General features: G+C 41.4%; 1 long non-coding RNA gene across 1 annotated transcript; it reads left to right on the top strand.

The window, feature by feature from the left end:
- Window positions 22,762–23,476, top strand: LOC109228261. The gene is made up of 2 exons (XR_002068354.1): window positions 22,762–22,857; window positions 23,074–23,476. It is a non-coding gene; the product is annotated as an uncharacterized LOC109228261 (long non-coding RNA).

The raw sequence follows: 23,737 nt of genomic DNA, 5'->3' as shown, positions 1-23,737 counted from the left end.
ATTCTTTAATTAATTGATCCCGAGTTCTTCAATTAACAATTTTCTGTGATTTTTACCTTATTTTACCACCTACTTTCAACTATAAATACACGACAAGTCTTCCTGGCTTACACACACTAAACACTTTAAAAATCTGCACTCTCTCTTGCTCTTTGTTCTATTGCTATTCTCTTCCCATGCTTATTATTAGCCGGCTGAAAGCCAAGGCTAAGATAGTGTTACTACCTTGTCTTTGCATCCTGCTTTTGCTCTTTTACTGGTATGTCCTAATTAATTTTCAAGTCTCACACCAATGTGTTTATTTTTGCTTCAGTTCATTATCTTTGTGATTTTCTTCTACTTATGCTTATCCTGTTCAATGTGTAATTGATTCTTTGCTTTAAATACTGCACCATGTCTTCTGATTTACATGCTAAGTCTGACTTTGTCTATTCCTTGCTATGCCTATGTCCTATTGCTATACATTAGCATGCCTAAATTTACCACTTCCCAGTTCCCCTGATCCTTTGCACTCTGTATGTCTTTCTTGGTTTCCATGTCATGATGGTTCCCCTGTTGTTGTCTAAGGCTTATGTTTAAGCCTGACCAATCCTTGGTCCCCTGAATCTTCTGATTCTGTGTAGTCATCTTTATTATTGTGATCTGTTTGCTCCCTTTCTCCCATGACCATTGTATGCAATCTTATGCTATTAAACCATTGTCCCTGCTGTTTTCTTTTAAAACAAACCCCCCCCCCCCTTTTTTGAAAAATTCTCTTCTAGCACTTCACACTACTCTTAAAGAATAGGTTCTGCCCCCTTCGTGTGATCATTGCTTTGAGTACCTCTGAGTGCTCACTGAACTTTGACACACAAGGTTGGGATTCCACACTGCACATGTCCTGCATTTTCTTTGAAATGTCTAGGTGCTTGTATTGGCCTGGGGCCCTAGGGAGCTTTGCCGCACCTAGACCATGGCAAAGGCTGTGAACTCGAAGGGGTTGAGGTTGGAAGACTGGGCCTAATTGAAGGCTCCCTATAGAGTAACTTCTTATTTTTGTTCTTGTTTATTGTAATTCAGATGATACTGGTTTGTAATAATTTGTAAACAAACGATTGGGGTTGAATAGTGAATATGGGGGAGGGTTATGCATGCTTAGTATAAATAATGGGTAGAAAACATGCTTATAGGATTTTATTTATTTGCGCAATAGACAACTTGCATAGGACATGCATCTCATTCATTAGAGATCCTGCTTTAGGTTCTTTACTTTTAGCCTGTCATTACGCTCATCTTGTAACCACGATCAGTTAATAACCAGCAAATAACTAACAACAAGCCAAATAACTCGTCATTACTGCATTGGCATATTAGAAATCATGTTTTTAGGGACTCTTCTGTGCATTAGATATCATGTCGATAGGACTTCCCACTCGTTCGAGTTGCAGTAGTTAATTCACGTTTAGCTAATAAATTTGTTAAAATATGGCTAAGTGGTTTGAAACGTTTTCTGCAAATGTCTTATCACGCGTACCTTTATAAATCAGAATCAAAATATGTGTGTTCATTCTCTAAATAACCAGACAATGTGTAACGACGCCTAGGCAAACTTCAGGTCCGATAAGAACTGATCAGTTGTGTTTCTATTAGCCCAAAACCAACCAACTTCTTTAAGTTTTAACTCTGCCATTCTTGTTTTGATTTTCTGAAGTTCACTCAGCTTTTCTTAGACAAAACTCTACTGAAAACGATTTTGAGATGATGCACCTACTTACTTTTATTGAGCTTCTGATTTTATTTACTAGGTTACTCATCTCTACCCAGAATCGTGCTATTATTGCTACAACTTCAATTTAAAAACCAAGTTTTAACTGCTCCTATCTTTTGAGACCTTAATTGTGTTTAAGTCATGCTATTTATGTGTTTTGTTTGAGGAGGTATATATGAGCCTTTATATGTCTACATGCTTCCCCCAACATGCAGTATATGTTTTGTATGTCGCCTTAGATTTTTATCCTTTGAAACCAATTAGCCTAATATCCTACCCTTTAGGATTAGTGGTCCTAAGTGCCTCCGGGACTGATAAGATAGGGGCGGGTAATAGCATGCAATAGGTAAAACGAGACCATCTCGCGTTTAATACCTTAACGGGGTGGGAATGGGTAGATATGGATATGATGACCACGCGATAACACCACATGTATAAACGGTTACCGGGTGTTGTGTAGAGTGATCCATATTATGTATAAACCTAGGACCCTTTCCCTCATTTGTCCACATTATTTTTCAGAATTTCAACTACTTTTTCGCCAAAACTTCAGCTTTTAAACTGCTTGCAATAACTATATCAAAATTTCTTCCTTTATTCAAGATTTCAAAACTGCTTCCTCTATAAAAAATTCAGTTTCTTTAACTTCCTTAATCTCTTGCAGCTATTATGTGAAAAACCCTTTTGTATTTGTTTGCCTACTTGTTGTTTGGATTTAAAGTCACAATATGACATGGCCGGGAACCACACTAGTGGATCTTGAGGGGTGCCTAACACCTTCCCCTCGAGATAATTTCTAGCCCTTACCCGAAGTCTGGTCTTCCAACTCAAAAACTCTTAGTGTCCTAATGCACTTAATAATTAGTTAGCGACTCTTCAAATCCAAAAACCCAAATCCCAAAAGGGAATAGAGTTGTCCGCCCAAATGTCGTAAACCCGACTTCGCGAGAAAAAGGGGGCGTCGACAGCATGGCGACTCTGCTGGGGATGTCTTTAGGCTTTTACCACTTCATGTTATTTGTGGCTTTATTGCTTTTTATTGCTTTATTTAATGTCCTTATTCGAAACTGACTTGGTTTTTTGTTTCTTTTTCTTTAATGCTTCCATGTTCTGCTTTCCTTCAATGCCGTTGTAATTTTTACTGCAATTATTGTAATCATTATGAACGTGAAAATACGTGACAATTTGTTTCATTCTTGTAATTGCATCTTCAACATCATATTCCACTCGTGCCAAAGAAATACCATAGCAACGTTTATAATGAGTTGTTGCGCTCTTCCGATATTATCACCCCCCTAAATTTGGCAAAGGCATATTTGCGGTAAAACCAGTCGATCAGCGGTGCAGTCGACGATTCTGTGCCTATCCCTCTTGAGTTGTCCGCTCAAGGGTACCGGTCTAACACCCCATAGAAGCCTTATTCTGTTTAACTGTGCATGCATCACTGTCAAACCTAGTCGAGTCAGTTATGTTGTCCGCATAATGACTCTTTAAGATAACCTATCCAAAGTCCAGTGGGTTTCCTTGGAACCCGAAACGGACCTTACCACGTTCTGTGCATTTATTTGGAGAACTAAATTCCATTATGCTAATTATTGGTTTAAATAGTCGAGCCCGGTGGGGTAGGGGTCTAACACTTTGTTTTGCAGAAAATGAGGCACGAAGTCCCCAGATTCGGCATGGTAACCCACATTCACCCAAGGCTGCTAAGCTGGTGGGAAGACCTTCACTCCAGTGACCAGACTCTCGTCCGCAAATATTTTGGGAATTCACCTTCTCTTTTGGGGATCCAGCCTGACAACAAAATAATAGAGGCTGCATCCTTGTTCCGGGACAGTGACAGATCAATGTTTCGCTTCGGGGATCTTGAAATGACACCTCTACTCGAGGAAATAGGAGGGTTAGCAGGTATTCCTTGGGAGACTCCGGGTTTGCTTATGCTAGAAAATCGCAAGGGTAGGGGTTTCCTCAAGATGATGGGATTGAAGAAAAACCCAGACTTGACCTGTTTGAAGGACTCTTACATTCCTTTCGACTATTTGTACGAGAGGCACGACCATAGTAAGTCCTACCGTACCTACCCAGACGAATTCTCTCTCACATCATTAGGGCATATCCACAGGAGGGTCTTCGTCTTTATGTTATGCTTTTTGGGGATGATAGTGTTTCCTATGAAGAAAGCTAGGATCCATACCAGACTAGCCATGGTCACCAAGACTCTAATGGAAGGAATTGGCGGGCAGCCTTTTAGCATAATACCTATGATTGTTGCTGAGATATACCGAGCCCTGGAAAACTGTCAACGAGGGGCCAGTCACTTCGAGGGTTGCAACTTACTACTCCAACTCTGGCTTATAGAACATCTCCAAAGGGGTTAATACCGTCATGAGCTTCCACGAAGGCCGTGAATGATCATATAGCCTTCCATCATCCCAAGAGAATGAACTATATGCCTAACATGTTTGCTCAACCGGAAGATGCTAAAGGGTGGGTAGAGTTGTTTGAAAATATGAAAGAAGACAAAGTGCAGTGGATGTTCGAATGGTTCCCTACTGGAGAGTTCATCATCCGCTCTCGGGACGCTTCATTCCTTATACTCATCGGTCTGAGAGGAACTTATCCCTATGTCCCTCTCTGAGTCATGAGGCAGGCAGGGAGGAAGCAGATCATACCAAAGGTCGAAAAGATGAGTCACTTCAGGGCCGATTTCCAAGACGACGATAGCCCGTACAAATGTCAAGCTCAACACATGTGGAATTGCAAAATCATACTGGAAAAGGATTCCATAAAACCTGATAGATACCATGTCGGTTACACCCCATACTATCCAGGTTGGTTAGAAGAAGATCATGGTGAGTTGGGACAGCCCGGGTCTATTCGACGTCATAGGGTCATCGATGAGAGGGCTGAAATACAGGTTAAGTACTACCAATTGTGCAAGAGGATCATAGAATACGAAAGTGAACATCAGGAAATTCAAGAAGCAAATCAGAAGTTGATCGAAGAATGGAAAGATATGGCTGTCAACGCCAACAAGCGACTAGGGTATTTGGAGCGAGGTTTGGTAGAGTTGGAAAGAAAATTCATCCAGAGGATCGAAAATTGCCAGAACGCTGAGGGAAATGAAAGAGGACACCTGGCTAGGGTTTATTTGCTGCTGGGACTACGCGAGCTGGTGAAGCTGTTTGATGGAGCTAAGGATGCCGAGTCTGGGGAACGTCCTTCTGGGATCAAGTAGTTAGGGGTCATTTTCTTTTTGCTTTAAAATATAATAAGGCCAATGGCCGTGACATTTTACTTTCCGCAATTTTAGTGTCGTTTTGGGATCCCTCTTGTTTTTATCAATAAAATGAGGCATTTAGCATTATAAGTTCTCCAGATCAACTTGTCGCTAGGCCTACCTCGGGCACAACGAGGCACCTAATTTAGGACAAGATTTACATTCTTACACTATGTGTTTAAATATTGCAACATTTTTTCTCATAACCCTCACTAACTTGTTACCTTTTTGTTTTTACTTTTGTTTTATTCCCCTCCCCAAAAGGTTAGTTCGTGCACTCTGGCACCATCATCCTACTCCACAAGATCTAAGGGCCCTCCACCTCCTCCTCCTCCGAGTCCTATCAGAAACAAGAACAAAGCAAAAGTGGAAGACTTAAGCAACATCAGGAAGGAGAACTCAGTTGAAAGGGTAGAGGTTCCTCAGGGTATTCAGGGTTCCAAAGAAAGCGCCACCCAGCTCGAATAGAAGTTACTGAAATTCCAAGAAGATCTAGACCAAGTTCGGAACTTGGCAAATTTGTCATTTTCCCTCACTACCCCGGATGTCAATTTTCCAATGCTCAAAATCCTATACCTCCACAGAATATCCCGAAACCACAGAAACAACCCGCTCCCCATCAGAACTGCAACACATGTCACACTTCAAACAACACCCCGCTACTCATTCCCGAACCACTAAACACAAACGATCATCCCCACCATACCCCCATCTATGTGGACACCATACCACAATACACTCAATATATCTCAAGCACACCGGAGTCTGACGACAAAGACTCTCTCATCAAGAACCTGGCCGCAGAACTCAAGAAACTGACTAGCCGAGTCCAGGGTGTTGAAGGAAACAAAGGTATTGAGGGGCTGAATTATGAGGACCTTTGCATTCAGCCAGGCGTCGAACTTCCCGAGGTGTACAAACCTCCCAAGTTCGAGATGTTTGATGGCTCAGAGGAACCTAGAGTCCATTTGAGGACATACTGCGATAAACTGGTCGGAGTCGGAAAAGATGAAAAGATTCGCATGAAGCTCTTCATGAGAAGTTTGAAAGGTGATGCTCTATCTTGGTACATTAGCCAAGATCCTAAGAAGTGGACAAGCTGGGTAGGAATGGCGTCCGATTTCATGGATAGGTTCAGATTCAATACGGAGAATGCGCCAGATGTATTCTACATCCAGAATTTGAAGAAGAAACCTACGAAGACATTCCGCGAGTATGCTACTCGTTGGAGATCAGAGGCTGCTAAGGTCAGGCCGGCCTTGGAAGAAGAACAGATGAACAGGTTTTTCGTCTGAGCTCAGGATCCACAGTATTATGAGAGGTTGATTTTGATCGAAGACCCGAAATTCTCCGACATCATCAAGCTAGGAGAAAGGATTGAGGAAGGCGTTAAAAGTGGTATGATTACTAATTTTGAGGCATTGCAGGCTACCAACAAGGCTCTACAGTCTGGTGGCACATCCAAGAAAAAGGATGAGAGTGTCGTGATGGTTGCGCAGAGAACGAAATCCCCAATAAAATACCAAGCTTACCCAATACCTCCTCTCACATATCAACCCATCCCTAATTACCAAGCACCTCCGCCCTCTTTCCAAATTCCACCACCGACTTACCAATCATCTCCATCCCCCACATACCAACCTACCTCGCCAAGATATTCCCAACCCACACCCATCTACCAAGCCTATAATGCTCAGCCCTCTCACTATCAATCACCTCCCGCCCGCCAAAACTTCCCTAGACCACGCCCTAATTTCGACCGTAGACCTCCCAAGCAATGTACCGCCATCGCCGAACCAATCGACCAGCTGTATGAAAGGCTCAAAGCTGCTGGTTACGTCACCCCAATCCCTGCCATAACTCCAGAAAATCCTTCCCAATGGGTCAACCCGAACAAAACCTGTGCATACCATTCTGGCATGAAGGGGCATACCATTGATGAATGCCGATCTCTGAAGGATAAAATCCAAGCCTTAATTGATAACAAGATCATCGTGGCGAAAGAGCCCGCCCCCAATGTTCGCAACAATCCCCTGCCTGATCATAAGGGTGGAAGCGTTCACATGATCGAGGTAGAAGATGATTGGGACCCCAAAGAGTCGATTGGATTGATTACTGAAGGTGACGAGCCCAAGAAATCAACAATCACACTGAATTCAATTGTGGTCCAGATCCAGCCCTCTAGGGATGCTGAAGTAAACATGTCCGTACCCCTCGAGCTTGAAACACCGTCATCCACAAAGACCACAGAGCCAATTAAGGTTGAGTTTGGGTCTCCAAAGGCACCTATACCATTTGAAGTTGTTGTGTTGCCTCCCAAAGCGAGGGTACCCATTCCTGTAGCAATGTCAGCCATAACACCGTTCCATACATAGGCTGTTCCTTGGGATTACATCGCCAAGGCGAGAAGAAAAGGGAAAACTAGGTCTGGAGAAGCAATTGCAGCACAGGGCATGACCAGAACAGGCAGGATTTATACTTCAGAGCATTTAGCTGAATCAAGTAAGCAGGCCTCTGGACGACCTATTAAAACTGGGCCCGATGATCTCTGGCGAAAGATACAAGCAAAAGAATACTCAATCATTGATCAAATGAATAAAACACCAGCAAGGATCTCCATCCTAGTCTGCTGCAAAGCTCCGATGCACATAAGAATGCCTTGATGAAGATACTGAGTGAGGCATATGTACCCAGCAACATAACTGGAGGAGAAATGGCGAACATGGTAGGGCATATATTGGAGAGTCATAAAATCACTTTCCACGAGGATGAGCTGCCACCAAAAGGGCTGAGCCACAACAAGGCGTTGCACATCACCGTGCAATGCGAGGATTATTTCATCACCAGAATTCGGGTTGACGGAGGGTCTAGCCTCAATATTTGTCCATTGGTGACTCTCAGAATATTGGGGAAGAGCCTGCATGAGATCAAGGATGGGGCCATCAACGTCAAAGCTTTCGATGGTTCCCAAAGGTCCACTATTGGGGAAATAAAGGTCCACTATTGGGGAAATCAGTTTGTGTCTGCAAATGGGACTGACTTGGTTCGACGTTGACTTTCATGTGATAGACATCCCGGCATCTTACAACATACTACTAGGACGACCTTGGATCCACGCCGCTGGAGCTGTAGCATCAATCCTGCACTAAGCAGTGAAGTTCGAGTGGAATCACCAAGAGGTGATTATTCATGGCGACAGTAGTAATCCCATATACAGTCGCCAGACCATCCCAGCAATCGGAGGAAGAAGGAAGATAGATGGAGAAACCTACCATCACATTGAGCGAGTCAACACCGTGGACAAGGACAAGTGGTGGGATAACAAGATCGAAAGTATGCTGAATTGGTGCGGAGACGAACCTAGCAAGGGGCTCGACAAGAACCTCCAGGAAATCACTAAACCTATCAAACTGAAGAAGCACGGCACCACCTTCGGGTTGGGGTATGGATATACTTGGGAAGAATTCAAGGATTGGTCGCCACCATGGCGCGGCCCTTAATATCTACTGGAGCACCCTATACCTCGCCTGGAGCAGACTTTCTAGCCGGCAGACATCATATATGGGTCAGAAGAAGAGGAAACATTGGCGGCAATGAAGAATCTGTTCTTGGAAGACGACGATATGGACTGTCATGTCATTTTTGAGGAGGAAGGGGAGGAAGGCCCTTCCATACAAGCTGTGAGCCGAGGGGCGCGCCTCCACAACTGGTCCGGCAGAACCACCAAGGCCTGAAAAGCTTCGGGGTAGCAAGGCAATGTGAGCACATGATTTTTGCCCTATATGAATTACTCCCGTAATTTAAAAAAAAAAAATTCTTTTCACTATTTGCAATTTTGTGGATCTTCGTGGCATTTTCTGTTAATTATTTGCATTTTTGTCTGTGCATTTTAGTTTGTGAAAAATACAAAAATATGTTGCATTTGCATTTAGGATTTAACTTTGCATTTGTAGGAATCAATTAGTAATTAAGTTATTTTATAAAAAGGAAAATCAAAAAATAGTTTGATTTGCACTCTTTAATTTCAACCTTGATTTTGAGTAGTTTTCTTTTAATTTGTTTTTTTTTTTAAATTAATTGTATTAATTTTTATTTAGGTTTAATCAGTGTTTTAGGATAATTAGGTTCTAGGAATTAATTAAGATTTTAGATTAATTTTGAAAAAAAAAGAGAGAAAAAGAAAACAAAAGAAGAAAAGAAAGGGAGTTAGAAAATTAAGCTTTGAATTCAGTTTTTGGGCCCTCTTAATTCAAAACTCTCAAGCCCAACGCCCACCAACCCAAGCCTTTACCCGTCCCTGTAACCCGATCAAAGTCCCCAGCCTTTGAGACCTTTGAAACGACGTAGTAAGGGGATTATACTACGTCGTTTTGAGTTGTTTAATTTCAGATTAATCTTGGCCCTTCATTATATCCTATCCAACGATCACCAAGCTATCTCCCTTTTAATTAAAAATGTCCAAATGCCTCAGAGACAACCTCGGACCCTTCATCCCCTTCCCATGTACCTTACCACCGTCAACCACCACCATCCACCGTCGGAAATCGCCCCACGGCAGCGGCAAGCCTCCAATGGTCTCCAAATTCACATCACAGCTTCTTCTCCGCCCCCTCATACCCATGTCACCATCCGCTCCCCTCGAATCTCACTAGAAACCGTAAAATCTCCAAACCCTAGAGCGCCGCCATTGATTCCTCCGTCGTGTCCGGCAGCGCCACCACCCAAATAGCTCCAAAATCACACCCCTAAACTCCCTTCTCTCCCTCATCCCAAATTCCCAATTATCTTCCCTCGAATCCCCTTCCAATGGTTCGAGTTTTTAGTCAGAAGGAACCCTAATTTCCTCCTCGCTTCTGACTCGTCATGAAAGGTCCTCATCCGTGGTTTTGTTCAAGCTTGGCAGAGATTCTGACTTAAAACAAGTGTTAGAGGGTTTGTTCTCACAAGAACAACCCGAATAACACTCGTTTTGGGTTCGGATTGCATTTGTCGTCTGATCCGTTCAAATTCATCACCCATTTGTCTCTCTCAGGTAATTCAGGTCCTTTGTTTTTGTTGTAAGTTCATTCTCAGATCCTTTTCTTCTCTTTTTTTCTGATTTTTCAAAATTTGCTCGTTAATTTTAGTTTATTTCTTATTTCAGCTAGATTGGTTAGTTCATTCGATTTTGCGTGTTTTGTTTGGCTGTTTTTTTAAAGAAATGGTTTCAGATTTCTTAGTTTGGAAAAATTTTAGGGCCAGCTCTAATCTGGGGTCCCTAAGTGTTCTAATTGGGCTTCTAAATCAAGAGCCCCAAAAGGTGTATGGATAGGGATTTAATTTTGTTTTGCAAACCCATTTAGTTTGGTCAGTTGACCGGGTTGGGTTTAAGGGTAATAAAGCAGGGTATTGAGGGGTAATTTAGGGACTCTAGGTGGAGGAATCTTTAGTAACAGAAATTAGAAGCTTCTAGTGAGGGCTTTAACAAAATTTCAGAAGTGTGATAGGTTAACTTGGGTAACAAGTCAGCAATTGGGGGACACCTAAGCTAAAACAAGAATTCAAAAGGGGGTAAGGTGTAAAAATTAAAACCTAAGGCTGCCCTACTTGCCTTGCCTATAAAGGCATGTTTTCTTGCCTTAGAGGAGGAGGTTTTTTTGGAATGGCTAAGAAATCCAGAAAAGGCGACCATTTCTACTGTCCCATTAATCCCATTTAATTTCAGTATAAAAATCAGAAAATACCCCAAAAAGAATACCACAGTTCCATTGATTTCATTTTGAAACTTCAATTTGCTGATTTTGGTTCATCCTGTTTCATTGGTTGCTGATTTTGATCTCACTGAAAGTTGTTTGTTCTGGGCTGTACTGCTGTTGTTGCTGAATTTTTGATCCTCATTTTCTTCTTTGTTACCTCCTTTCTAGGTATTTTCTGATTCTCAAAGGGATAATTGTAAACTTGGAGATGTGATGGCTTGAAACTTAATGAAATACATGACCATTCTTTAGTTTTCATGTCAATTATTTTCTTGGAATTGCTGAAATCAGTAACATGGCGTGATGGTGTTTAGATTAGCTAGTTTATGTTAGCATAATAGTATCTTAGGAATGCTCTTTAATTTTCTATCCTGTTGAAAGCATGAGGTTTTGGCCTGTGTATGTGTAAGTAATTTCAGACATTCGAAACAGCTGTATGCACGGACTGTTAACCATATTATTCATTGTTTGGTTTTGAGACTATTTAGCCATAGTAGGGTGTAAGTTGATTGGTTGTATATATTGTGGAAACTCTATTGCTGTATGTTAGAGCTTGGATGGATAGATTACATTTACCTTGGGCAAGTATTCATTAATATATATCAGCTTCATGAGATTTGGATAGAAATAGTTATTGTTGTCTCTTTGAGGTTCGGATTTGAGTTATTTTGGATTTTTAGGATTTACTGTTTTCTTCACGTGGTTTGTTTCGCTTTACTTTGGCTAGAAGCCTGTTTTTAGGTGACTAAGGATTTGTGATTGGATACAAAGCTAAAACAAGGAGAAAAGAGCATTAAAAATTATATAGCACTACACAGTCCGTTTGTTTCTCATAAATTTCCGTATGATTAGCATCATAACAGCCATAGTGGATTTGTTGTAAACTGATTTTGGTTTGATTGTTGTGTAATGGGAGAATGTAAAATATGTTCTCCATGTTGAGGTTGGAAACGAGGAAGGCTAGTAAAAATATTGTGAACTCTTCATCCTTCGTTTGGGGCTTCAATTGAGGCCCAATGACCTTTTGTGTGTTCAAATAAGGTCCAGGTCACCACGTAATGCATACCTGCATGAAAACATGTACTGATAGTTGGTTGTTTCTTCCTAAATGATTTCGTTGTGTGTTTGGGGATGTGATGGTTTGGACGTCTGTTGGGCTCGATGTAGAAGCCATGAAATCCCAATGCCTCCCCCCTTAATGATATACTGGGCCAGTTATTGTGGTTGCGTATACGTTCGCGTAACATGACCATGATCCTAAATTAATTCGGAGTATGCGTCCGCGCAACTTCGCTCAATCTTTGCTTAATAATAAAATAGGTTACAAGCTTTTAGTTATTTTCTTTAGTTCACATAAGTTCATTAAAATCACATATGGCCTTGTAGTAATTTCGTAGGCTAGACAAAAGTAATATTTCGTAGAATATCCTTTAAGGCCGTTTAAAATACCAAGTGTGGTTGCGTATACATTCGCGTAACACAACCACATTTCTAAAAACCAAACCGGAGTATGCGTTCGCGCAACTTCGGCCCAAACACTCTTAATAATAACTAAACGTTATTGATTGTGGACACGTTCGCGTGACATATTTTTGACGCACTGAACGGGCGGGTATACGTACGCGTAGCCCGCCTCAAGATAATTTTCTAATTAAAAATGGTGAAGGAAGCAAAAGCACATAGGTTTAAAAATCAGTAATTAAATAATTTCATAAGCCAAGTAGGATCAAAGCGACCATGCTCGAACCACGGAACTCGGGAGTGCCTAACACCTTCTCCGGGGTTAACAGAATTCCTTACCCGGATTTCTGATTCGCAAATTATAATAACAGAGTCATTCTTTTCCTCGATTCGGGATTAAAACCGGTGACTTGGGACACCTTAAATATCCCAAGTGGCAACTCTGATTTTAAATAAATAACTCCCGTTTCGATTGTCACTTCAAGTTGGAAATAACTCCCTTTATTATACCCTTTTACGGAGGGTGTAGTAGTATAAAGGAGGTGTGACAGCTCTGGCGACTCTGCTGGGGACTAAAACCCAGAGCTTTTGTTCAGGGTTCAAGAATTCGATCTTGTTCTATGATTTTTACTCGGCTTATTTATTATTGATATTATTGCACTATGTGAACCTTTGTGCTAAATGCTATCTGTTTACCGCTTTAATATTGTTGCATTGTATATAATTGTCTTCTTATGCCACTCCTTTAGTTTTTTTTTAAATTTGGTGCATACGTTTGCGTAGCCCGCTTTTTCTAGAAAATATATAAAATAGAGCAAGGCTGGGCAAGCGACAAGGCCGGGCAGACTTCAGTGCTCCCGGTACGTCGCCCCCTCCTCGGCCCCAGCTGTCCGCTCGGGTACCCCAAGTCTAGACCAAAACCCAAGGTTTTTTTTAAACCTAGAAGAACACAGCCTCATGCCGGATCCCTAGTAGGAGCGCTTGTTTGCATCACGTGCATTTTGGCTTAGGGGACTCAACACAGGGGTTGGGTCCTCTAGGACAGTTGTACCCCAAAATAACAGACCATCATGATGCATCCTATGTGCTATGTGAACATTCATTTGTTTTGGCTTGCAGGCTGACCGGCTAAATAAGAAAAGAAGAGTGAGGAAAAATCATAAAAAAAAAAAAAAGAAGAGGGGAAAAAGAGAGGAAAAAGACCAAGAGGGATGTAGGAAAGAAGAAAACCCGCTTCTGAAGAAAACCCAATGCTTGAAAATACCCCGAAACTCTGCCGAATTTTTTTTTTTATAAAACAAAAAAAAAGAACAGTCATTTCAAAGTCAAGTTGAACGAACTACGCTGGTTTGATTCTTACCAAATGTGAGATACGTAGGCAACCCTCATCGGGTCCAACCACCCTTTTTCAAAACTAGCCAAAAATACCAAGACTTTAACTTTTTGTCAAAATAAGTCGGGTGCCGCCATTCTTGTTTAAAATAAGCCGAATGTCCCCAAAAGGGCGCCGGAAGGCTATTTTTGCAAGAACAGCCACCCTGAGTCATTTTTAAATGGTTTGCGGGCACAGCCTTAAAATCTCCCTCCCGGAAGTGCTGAGAGGCCGTATTTGCAAAACCAAGTCTTTGCTTTCTTAAATAAAATTTTTGAAAAAATAGCCACTTTTCTTTTAATTCATAATAAGTCAGCTTTCTTTAAATAGTTACAATTTTCCTTAGAACTCCTTGTCCAGGATGACCCGGTTGACATTGAAACCTTCTCAGTCCTTCGCAGGCCCGTGGCGATGCCGAGTGATGCCCCGCAGGCCCCAGGGTTTGAAGCTTTGATGTATTCCTAGTTAATCGAGTCTGCATTTTTGTTTTTGAGTCTGTTTTTGTAACTTCCCTTTTTGAGAAAAAGAAAAACAAATAGTCTGGTAGCTTTTGTAATCGCAGTTGTTATTAATGAAAAAATTGAGAAAAATTCCCCAAAAATTGTTTCCTTATTTTCGCATTTATTTGCAAGAACTACGCTTGGTCTGATTCACGCGGGGTCATGATACGTAGGCAATCTCCATAGGATTCGACCGTAACCAAAACAAAAAAAAAGGCAAACAAAAGAGAATAAAAGAGAGCAAGAGAAAAGGAAAGAAAGAATGGAAAAACAATTTTGAGGAAAGGAGAGTAGGAACAAGAAAGGCCAAGGCAAGAAGGAAAATAGGAAAGAGAAAAGAAGGAGAGAGGAGAAATAAGAGAGAAAAGCAAAAGAAAAGAGGGAAAGGCAAGAGACCAACAATGAAAACCAAGAGGGAATAATGAGAGAAAAGTCATGAGGAATACAGAAAAGGAAAGCCGGTATGACGCATGTAACCATGCAAAGGCATAATAGAAATGGTTAACTGTTTAGGTGCATTCATTCCCAAATGTGCGGTTACTTATCTATTAATGCTCTAACCGCTAACAAGGTTGTTGTTGATGATGAGTTCAGGCAAGTGGTTAAGTTGACTGGCATTCTGGCAACCCATCCCTACAACATCCGCTCTAAGGATAAGTCAAACATGGTCAACCAGGAATTGGAAGCAAGCATTGTCGACCCATCTAGGGAGGAGGAAGTAGTGGACGTTAATGCAATGAAGGAGGAGATGTATAAACTGAAGCAACAAGTGGCCGAGATGTACCAGGCCTGGTCGAAGGGACATCCACCACCAGCCTATCCTGCTAACCCCACCTACCTCCCACCACTAGCTCAGCCTCAAGATCCTCCCACAGTGAATTCATCTCCTGCTTTCCCTACTTACCAGCAATACTACGGAACCACCTCTCAAAAACCACCACCTCCACCACCCAAACAAATTCCATGCCCTCCACCACCAGATACCCCTGTGTTTGTGGCTCCTCCACCTGCCTCATTACACAGATCCTCTAGCGAACCTTTGTTCCAAACCCATGCTAACCAATATTACCCACCCGAACCCACCTTCAAACCATCAGAACCATGTTCCTACACTCCTCGTTTTGATCTCTCAGCTGAAGTAGAGAAGCCTCCCAAAAACCCTGAGCAGGAGGAGATGATACGAAAGGTCAAGAGCTTAGAACAGTCATTCAGAAATATGCAGGGTCTCGGAGGTCAAGTGAGTGTGGCCTACAAGGATTTGTGCTTGTTTCCCGATGTCCAGTTACCTGCGGGATTCAAGTTACCCAAGTTTGATTTATATGACGGACACGGTGATCTGGTAGCACATCTAAGGGGGTTCTGCAGTAAAATGAGAGGAGCTGGGGGAAGAGACGACCTATTGATGGCATATTTCAGTCAAAGTCTAAGTGGTGCGGCCTTGGAATGGTACACTCAACAAGATCATGCTCGATGGTATACTTGGGACGATCTGGCCCAGGCGTTTGCATGTCACTTTCAGTATAATCTCGAAATTGTCCCAGACCGTCTGTCACTGACTAAAATTAAGAAAAAGCGCTGGGAAAGCTTCAGAGAGTACGGTTTCCGGTGGAGAGAACAAGCGGCAAGAGTCGATCCTCCAATGAAAGAAAGCGAGATGGTTGATTACTTCTTACAGGCTTTGGATCCCACTATCTTTCAACGAGGTAGTAAAAATGGGAAATATGGTGGAGGAGGGGCTTAAATCCAACAAAATCATGAGCTATTCTGCAATCAAGGCAACTACCCAGGCTATCCAGAGCGACACTGGAGGGGTAGTGAAAAAGAAAGAAGAGGTTGCAGTAGTGGAATCCAGAGCTTGGTCCAGAGGTCCATCACCATATTATCACCAACCTCGCCCTCACCCCAAACCTACCCACACACCCCATATGGCCCACCGCAGCACTATTACCCACCTCCTGTCCCCAATTTCTCTGTCCACCATGCCTAAACGTACCCCCAACCTCCTACCCATGCACAATGGCGCACACCCACCCCACAAAATACTTACTCAGTTCAAAACACCTACCCACCCCCAAGAACCAATAGAAATCCCGCTGGAACCGGTTTTCGACCTAACCCTGCATTTAAGAATGATAGGCTGCAAAAGAAGAAAACTTTCACTCCCTTGGGTGAATCTTACACTAGCTTATACCACAGATTGAGACAGCTGGGCATGTTAAATCCAATTGAACCCAAATTGCCAAGTCCTCCCCCAAGGAATCTGGACCACTCTGTGAGTTGTGAATATTGCTCAGGTGCGCCGGGACATGACACAAAAAAATGTTGGCACTTGAAAACGACCATCCAGGAGCTCATTGACACCCGCCGAATTGAAGTGCAAGCCCCGGAGACGCCTAACATCACTCAGAATCCATTGCCAACCCATCACGAGACCCATATGATTNATCCCCAAACCTACCCCCACACTCCATATAGCCCACCACAACACTATCCCCATTTCTCTGTCTACCATGCCCAAACATACCCCCAACATGCTATCCATGCGCAGTGGCGCGCACCCACCCCACAAAACGCTTACCCAACTCAAAACACCTACCCACCCCCAAGAGCCTACCAGAATCCCCCTGGAGCAGGTTTGCGGGCCAGCCAAAATTTCAAGCAAGAGAGGGCACAGAAGCAGGAAACTTTCACCCCCTTGGGAGAGTCATATGCAAACTTGTTTGAGAAACTAAAGCAATATAACCTGATTGCACCCATTCCTCCGAATCATGTGGACAAGCGTGCAAGAGGCTTTGACCCATCTAAAAGGTGTGAATACCATTCCAATGTCCAGGGGCACGATGTCGAAAGTTGCCGGGATTTGAAAAGAGAGATAGAAAGAATGATTCAGGAAGAGATAATTGCGGTCCAGGACAGTGCCACCCAGAACATTGCACAGAAGCCTTTACTTGCACATGATGATGCACGTTTTGTGGGGAAGATCCATGGTGACAGGGAGTATGAGAACCCTCTCGGAAACTTGTTGAATGAAGTCAATAATATTGAAACTGGTGAAGGCTCCAGCAACATTGATGCGAAACTCAGTGGTTAAGATGTCATGCTTGGTAATTGGGAAGACGCTCCATTTCTTGGTCAGCCGGAGTGGAGTTTTGGTGGTTTATTTTGTTGTCATTTCTGTTGTTCGGGTTATTTCAGGGTTTTAATCCGGCTATTGTCTTGTGACTCAAACCCTTCTACCTTTTGACTTTGCCGTGTTTGTTTAGACGTAGTAGCTTGTTTAGTGTTGTCTAGGTTTGCTTGTTTGTTCTGTTGTTTAAACCCTTTCACCGTCAATCTAATGCAATTCTCTGTTTCCTGCCATTTCAAGTCATTTTGTTTAGTTTTCTTCTCCTTTTACAATTCTCTTCATGCTGGTTCTGGTGACATGACATGCACGCATAATTCTCAGCCTGGTTTTAAAAAACAGTTTAGTAATGAAGCGATGAAACAATTTTGAAGATGATAGGGACACTTGAGGGAAATATGAATAAATTTGGACATTTTGAGATCATTTGAAGCCCGAACCATGTGAAACTGGGGAAGGTAGAATATAAAGAAACACTATTGAAATGCATCTTGCCGCATCAGGTTGAAGCTAAAGGCAGGTTTGTCCCAAATTGGCAGGGACGTTTGTGGTAACGAGTGTTGTCCAGTGGTGCTTTGTATTTAACAGATGTAGAATGCAAATGTGTGGATATGGTTATCAATCCTGATGTAGCCAGAAGATATTATGTATGATTTCTTTGGTTTGTTTAATTGTGTTGTTTGTATTTGGCGTGCTTTGAAGATTGGAATGACGAAGGCATTTTATTCTGCTATCTGAACACTTTATCCCTCGTTACCCCTTTGAGCCTTATTGGTTTTCTTTCGTACCCCTCTTTCGGAATCAGTAGCAAAGATCAGAAACACCAGCGTAAAAGATAAGTAAAGGAAAAAGAGAAAAGGAAAGAATGAAAAGAGAGAGAAGGAAAAAGGAAGAAGAAAAGAAAAAAAGGAAGAGAAAAGAGAAGAAAAAGAAAAAAAAAGAAAAAGAAAAAAAAACAAAACAACAAAAAGAGAAAATGAAGAAGGAAAAAAAAGAAAAGAAAAGTGGAAGAAAAGGAAAGATCGCAACAACCAACGTAGTTTTATGACATGAACTACGTTTGACCTAATTCCCGAAAGGGTACGTAGGCAGCCTCTCTCTGAGGTTCAGTCACACCGAAATAAAAGTCCAAAGTCCCCAAGGAAGAAACTGTGGCAGAAGTTGTGGTTGTTGTGAGAAATCTGATTTCGAAAGTTGTAATTTTGAGCCCATGTTGAATTGTTTTGAGCCTTTGATACCCTTTCTTCCTAACCCTGTCCAAAAGCCTGCATTACGGTCCAAAGAAAGACCTTCTGATCAATCTTCGAGAGATGCCGGGTCAAGCGAGTAGAGGTGAACCATATCAGGGGCAACACGCCGGTCCAAACAAGGGAAATGAAGAATGAGAGAGTCTTGATGAGAAATGCCCTCACGGATACCACAAGGCGATGCAAGCTGAGAGAAATCAAAAATGAGAGAGTCTTATTGGTGAAAACCTTCACGGGCACCATAAGGCGATGGTGAGATGAGAGAAAGACCCAACATGAGAGAGGCTTGATGGTGAAAATCCTTCGGGCACTACAAGTCGAATAAGGATTGTGAATCAGATCGCCATGAAAGCCCAGTTTCATGGCGAAAAGGTACAACAAGAGCTGAACATCAGATTTGCTTAACAGAATAGGCTGCAGATGCATGTCAAGGTCATCAGAGTCGGTGTCCATATCCGATAGGTTTCTACGTTGTAGTTTTCTTGTTAGGAATCATCTCTTTCCATTGTCCTCTACTCTGTTCCTTTCGTCTTGTTTATTTCCTCATTCTGAGTCAATTCGATCATAACAAGTGAGAAATGACTTCAAAATCTGCCACCAGCTTTCCAATTGAACAAAACAGGATCTGGCTAGCAAATCAAATCGTCATAAGTCTGGAAAAACAGCAGGCACACTGAGTTGGCAACAATCTACATGCCTTGGGATCCTTGTGAAATGCAAGGGCTTGGTATTTGTCAATTCATGAACAACGCAACAAATGAAGGGTTTGGGGAGAATGGATCAAAGGTATTGATACATATCAGATGGAGGGTGCTTGGTGAACGGATCAGAGGTATTTTCTGCGTTAAGGAAAGTGGTTAGCAAGGTCTCCAAGTGAGAATCGGTTATCAAGGCAAGTGAAGGAACAATACAACTTCAAGGCCGAGGCCAGTGATTAAGTCAAGAAAGAACATCATGTACACAAAGTGGGAGCAATAGAAGTGCTTGGGATTCATATGAGACATAAGGATTGGGGGAATGCCAGTTCATGCAATGCAACAAGTAGAGGATATTGGGAACAAGCAAGGTCTTCGGGTGGAAATAAGTCATCTTGGCAAATGCAGAAGCAGCCGGCCTCAAAGTTCAAGGCCACAAACTAACCACCACATTTTAAACTCACAAGTTTTCTTTGTTTGAAACATGAAACAAAGCAGTGCAAGAAAGTTGGTTCAACAATAAGAAAAAAAAAAGAAAAGAAAGAAAAGAAAAGGAAGAAGAGGAGAGCCGACAAAAGGGAAGTTTCTCAAATCTTCACCCTTGCCTGTCTTGTTAGCGTGCATAAAATGCTGCCATTGCTTTTCACATTTTCTCCTCCTAGGATGAAAAGTCCTAGTCTGATGGATTTTTCTCCAAATCAAAATCTTAGTCCGATGATCTTTCTCCTAAGATAATGAAAATGGACCTAGTCTGATGAATCTTCTCCTAGGATCAACATCTTAGTCCGATGAATCTTTCTCCTAAGATAGAAAACCTAGTCTGATGAACTTTCTCCTAGGGTCGACATCTTAGTCTGATGATTTGTTCTCCTAAGATAGACAACCTAGTCTGATGAATTTTCTCCTAGGATCACAATCTTAGTCTGATGAATTGTTCTCCTAAGATAGAAAACTTAGTCTGATGATTTGTTCTCCTAAGATAGACAACCTAGTCTGATGAATTTTCTCCTAGGGTCACAATCTTAGTCTGATGGATTGTTCTCCTAAGATAGAAAACCTAGTCTGATGAATCTTTCTCCTAGGATCAATTTCTTAGTCTGATGAATCTTTCTCCTAAGATAACAAAAAATAGTTACCTAGTCTGATAAACTTTCTCCTAGGATCTAAATCTTAGTCCGATGAATTGTTCTCCTAAGATAGAAAACCTAGTCTGATGAANNCTCTCAGGACCCTCCTGGAGAATGGGACTTAGTTTAAATTTCAAAACAATCATGAGTAGCATAATTTAGCATAAATAGGAATATAAGTTGGTTTCAAAGTTTGCACGTTTAAGATAGGATTCAATTAGGAGTTTTCAGGACCCTCCTGGATAATGGGATGTAGCTTTAAAGTTTGTTTAGATAACAAGATATAGTGGGAGTCGTACCTTCAGTAGATATAACTTAGGTTAAAACTATCGTTTAACTAGAAGTTGTCAGGACCCACCTGGATAATGGGGAGTAGTTTAAGACCTTTTAGACAACAAATGTAGTGGGGGTAATACCTCTAGAGGATATAACTTAGGTTCATAATTATTAGAAGTTGTCAGGACCTCCCTGGATAATAGGACTTAGCTTTCAAATTCTTATAATAGTTGGTAGAATAATTCAGTTTAACACTTACCCATGTACCCAGCTACCAAACTGGGGCAGAAAATTTTCTTTGTTTGTTTTGTTGCAGTCAGGAGCCCACCTGGAGAACAAGGGAATACTTTTCAAGTTCAGCAATCAGGAGCCCACCTGGAGAACAAGGGAATGCTTTTCAAGTTTCAGCAGTCAGGAACCCACCTGAAGAACGAGGGAAGTGCAATTCAAATTTTAGCTTTTAATTTTTAATATTTGATAACATGCTGTACCCAGTCACCAAACTGGGGCAGAAAATTTTCTTTGTTTGTTTTGTTGCAGTCAGGAGCCCACCTGGAGAACAAGGGAATGCTTTTCAAGTTCAGCAATCAGGAGCCCGCCTGGAGAACAGAGGCATACATTTCAAGTTTCAGCAGTCAGGAGCCCGCCTGGAGAACAGAGGCATACATTTCAAGTTTTAGTTTTCAAATTCTTATTAATATCTGGTAATATGATGCCCAGTCACCAAACTGGGGCAATAGATTTTCTTTGTTTTTGTCTATTTTGTTGAAGTCAGGAGCCCGCCTGGAGAACAGAGGCACACATTTCATGTTTCAGCAATCAGGAGCCCGCCTGGAGAACAGAGGCATACATTTTAAGTTTCAGCAGACAGGAGCCCGCCTGGAGAACAGAGGTATTACAATTCAAGTTTTAGTTTTCAAATTCTTAATATATGGTAATATGATGCCCAGCCACCAAACTGGGGCAGAAAATTTTCTTTGTTTTGTCTATTTTTGTTGAAGTCAGGAGCCCGCCTGAAGAACAGAGGAATACATTTCAAGTCAGCAGTTAGGAGCCCGCCTGAAGAACAGAGGAATACATTCAAGTTTTAGCAGTCAGGAGCCCGCCTGAAGAACAGAGGAATACATTTCGAGTTCAGCAGTCAGGCATCACCTGGAAAAAGGGCAAACATCTCAGATTACAATTCAAGTCAACAACAAAAGAGGCTTGCGGAAAGAATGCGAGTCAACAGTTTGAGACGACCAGAGGAAATTGGTCACAATCCAAAATAATAAAAGAAGAGGAAAAACAAAAAGAAGGCAAAAACGAATCCAAATGCAAAAGTAGAGAAAGATGTGAATTGCTTAAGACATGATTGGAGTCACAAGCATGGTGTGGTGTCCGAGTTTGGTCCGAAAAGCTGAGGAAGAATGAATTAGCACCTGCAACTATCTAGCATCAAAGTTCAGATCCAAAGTCTGCATGAAGAACCATTCAAGACTCAAGATCAAGCTTCAGAAGACTTATAGATAGGAATCTTGTAACTTGTAGTTGACAGGCTTAGCTAGTCTTTTTCATGTTTTGATTTTTTGATGTAATAACAGGACCGCGGACCGGAACCTCGACGGAACGGCACCTCGACCGGCTCTTCACCTCGGTATACTCCATCACCTCACTCACATCTGAACTACACGTGGCCTGATTCCTTTATAGCCAAGGATATGTAGGCAGCTCAGATATCAGGGCTCGGTCACATTCCCCTTTACTCTTAGTTTTAGTCTCTCCAAATAAGGGTCGGGTCAAAAAATCTGTCTAGTCATTCTTTGTCTGAAAACGCTTCGTGTTTCCAGTCAAAGAGGGGCACTTACTTTATAAGCAATATTCATTGAAATATAGTTGTGCTTGTATGTATGTATATATGTGTGAATATATGTTTGTGTGTGTCCGTATGTATTTTTATCAATATACATAATAAAATGCATAAATTCGTGCATCTTTTAAAATAACTTTTTGAAATTAGGTCACATCATTATCATCCTTAATTTAGGCAAGTGCTATATTATTTCTTTATTACAGTGTTTCAATTAACTATGCGGATTTAGTCTCATTCACAACGTTCTCTCTAAACTATAAATTGTATCTTTTTTTAATATAGAAAAGGGAAGCCAGCACAAGTAAGACTATAAATATACACCCTTGGAGAACAAATGGAGTAGCTCACTGAGAAACTTTTACAAAGCCTGAAATAGTATTCAAAATATGACGCTTTTTAAGCTTGGCTTCTTTTTTTCTATCCTTCTCATGACAAACATCAGTTAGTATACATTTTACTTTATTTTTAGTTTGTAATTCTATAGCGTTGTCTTTGTCACTATACATGTAGGTATATAATAAGTGATAATATTCGTATATATTATTTTTATACATGAAAATGCATGTATTCTACATTGATGTTTGAATATTTGTTTTTTCATGTTATACTGATCTTAACGTAACTTGATTCTCATTATGATGTTGGTGAATGTTTCAGTCAATGTATCATGGCTCTCAAAAACACAAGTTTTGTCTGCACGAGATGTAGATTACAATCTCTCAGGACTCAAGAAGAGACTACTCCCACAGCTTGATCTTGAGTGGACTTGTGGAAGACTATGTACTTCTGACAGTGAGTGCAAGGATTGCTGGATTTGTTGCTGGTGTGTTTTTGATAGTACTGTAGATGCGATTAATAATCGTTGTGGAATATAGGTGCATATAGTACATTGGTTTCTAATTGCAACAGAATATTCTACAATATCTGTTAAGCAATTGTATTTCCATGTAATTTTAATGCTTTCCTTGTTTTCTTATCTTCAGTTAATTATTTGTATGAAATAATGAAGAAAACCAAGTGCGTGACTCTATTCAGGAATAATGATGGATTTTGATAAAAATACCTGTCTGGCTAGTCCACAATACTTGTATGTTTCATTAAACATTTACTTGTAACGACCAGACCGGCTGTTTTAAGCATTAGCGTTCCGTACAGTGGTTTGAGATCTTGAGTGGCTTCATATTGTGTGTTATGACTTGCATGTATGGTCGAATTCGATTTTCAGATGTTTAGGGATTGATTTGGATGAGTGGTTCTCATTCTAGAAGCTTAAGTTGGAAATGTTGACCGAGGTTTGACTTTTGTGAAAACGACTCGGAAC

This window comes from Nicotiana attenuata, chromosome 6 (assembly GCF_001879085.1).
Source record: "Nicotiana attenuata strain UT chromosome 6, NIATTr2, whole genome shotgun sequence".
Classification (NCBI taxonomy): Eukaryota; Viridiplantae; Streptophyta; class Magnoliopsida; order Solanales; family Solanaceae; genus Nicotiana; species Nicotiana attenuata.
The sequence above is the reverse complement of the archived record's forward strand: the minus strand, read 5'-3'. Positions and strand labels throughout refer to the sequence as shown.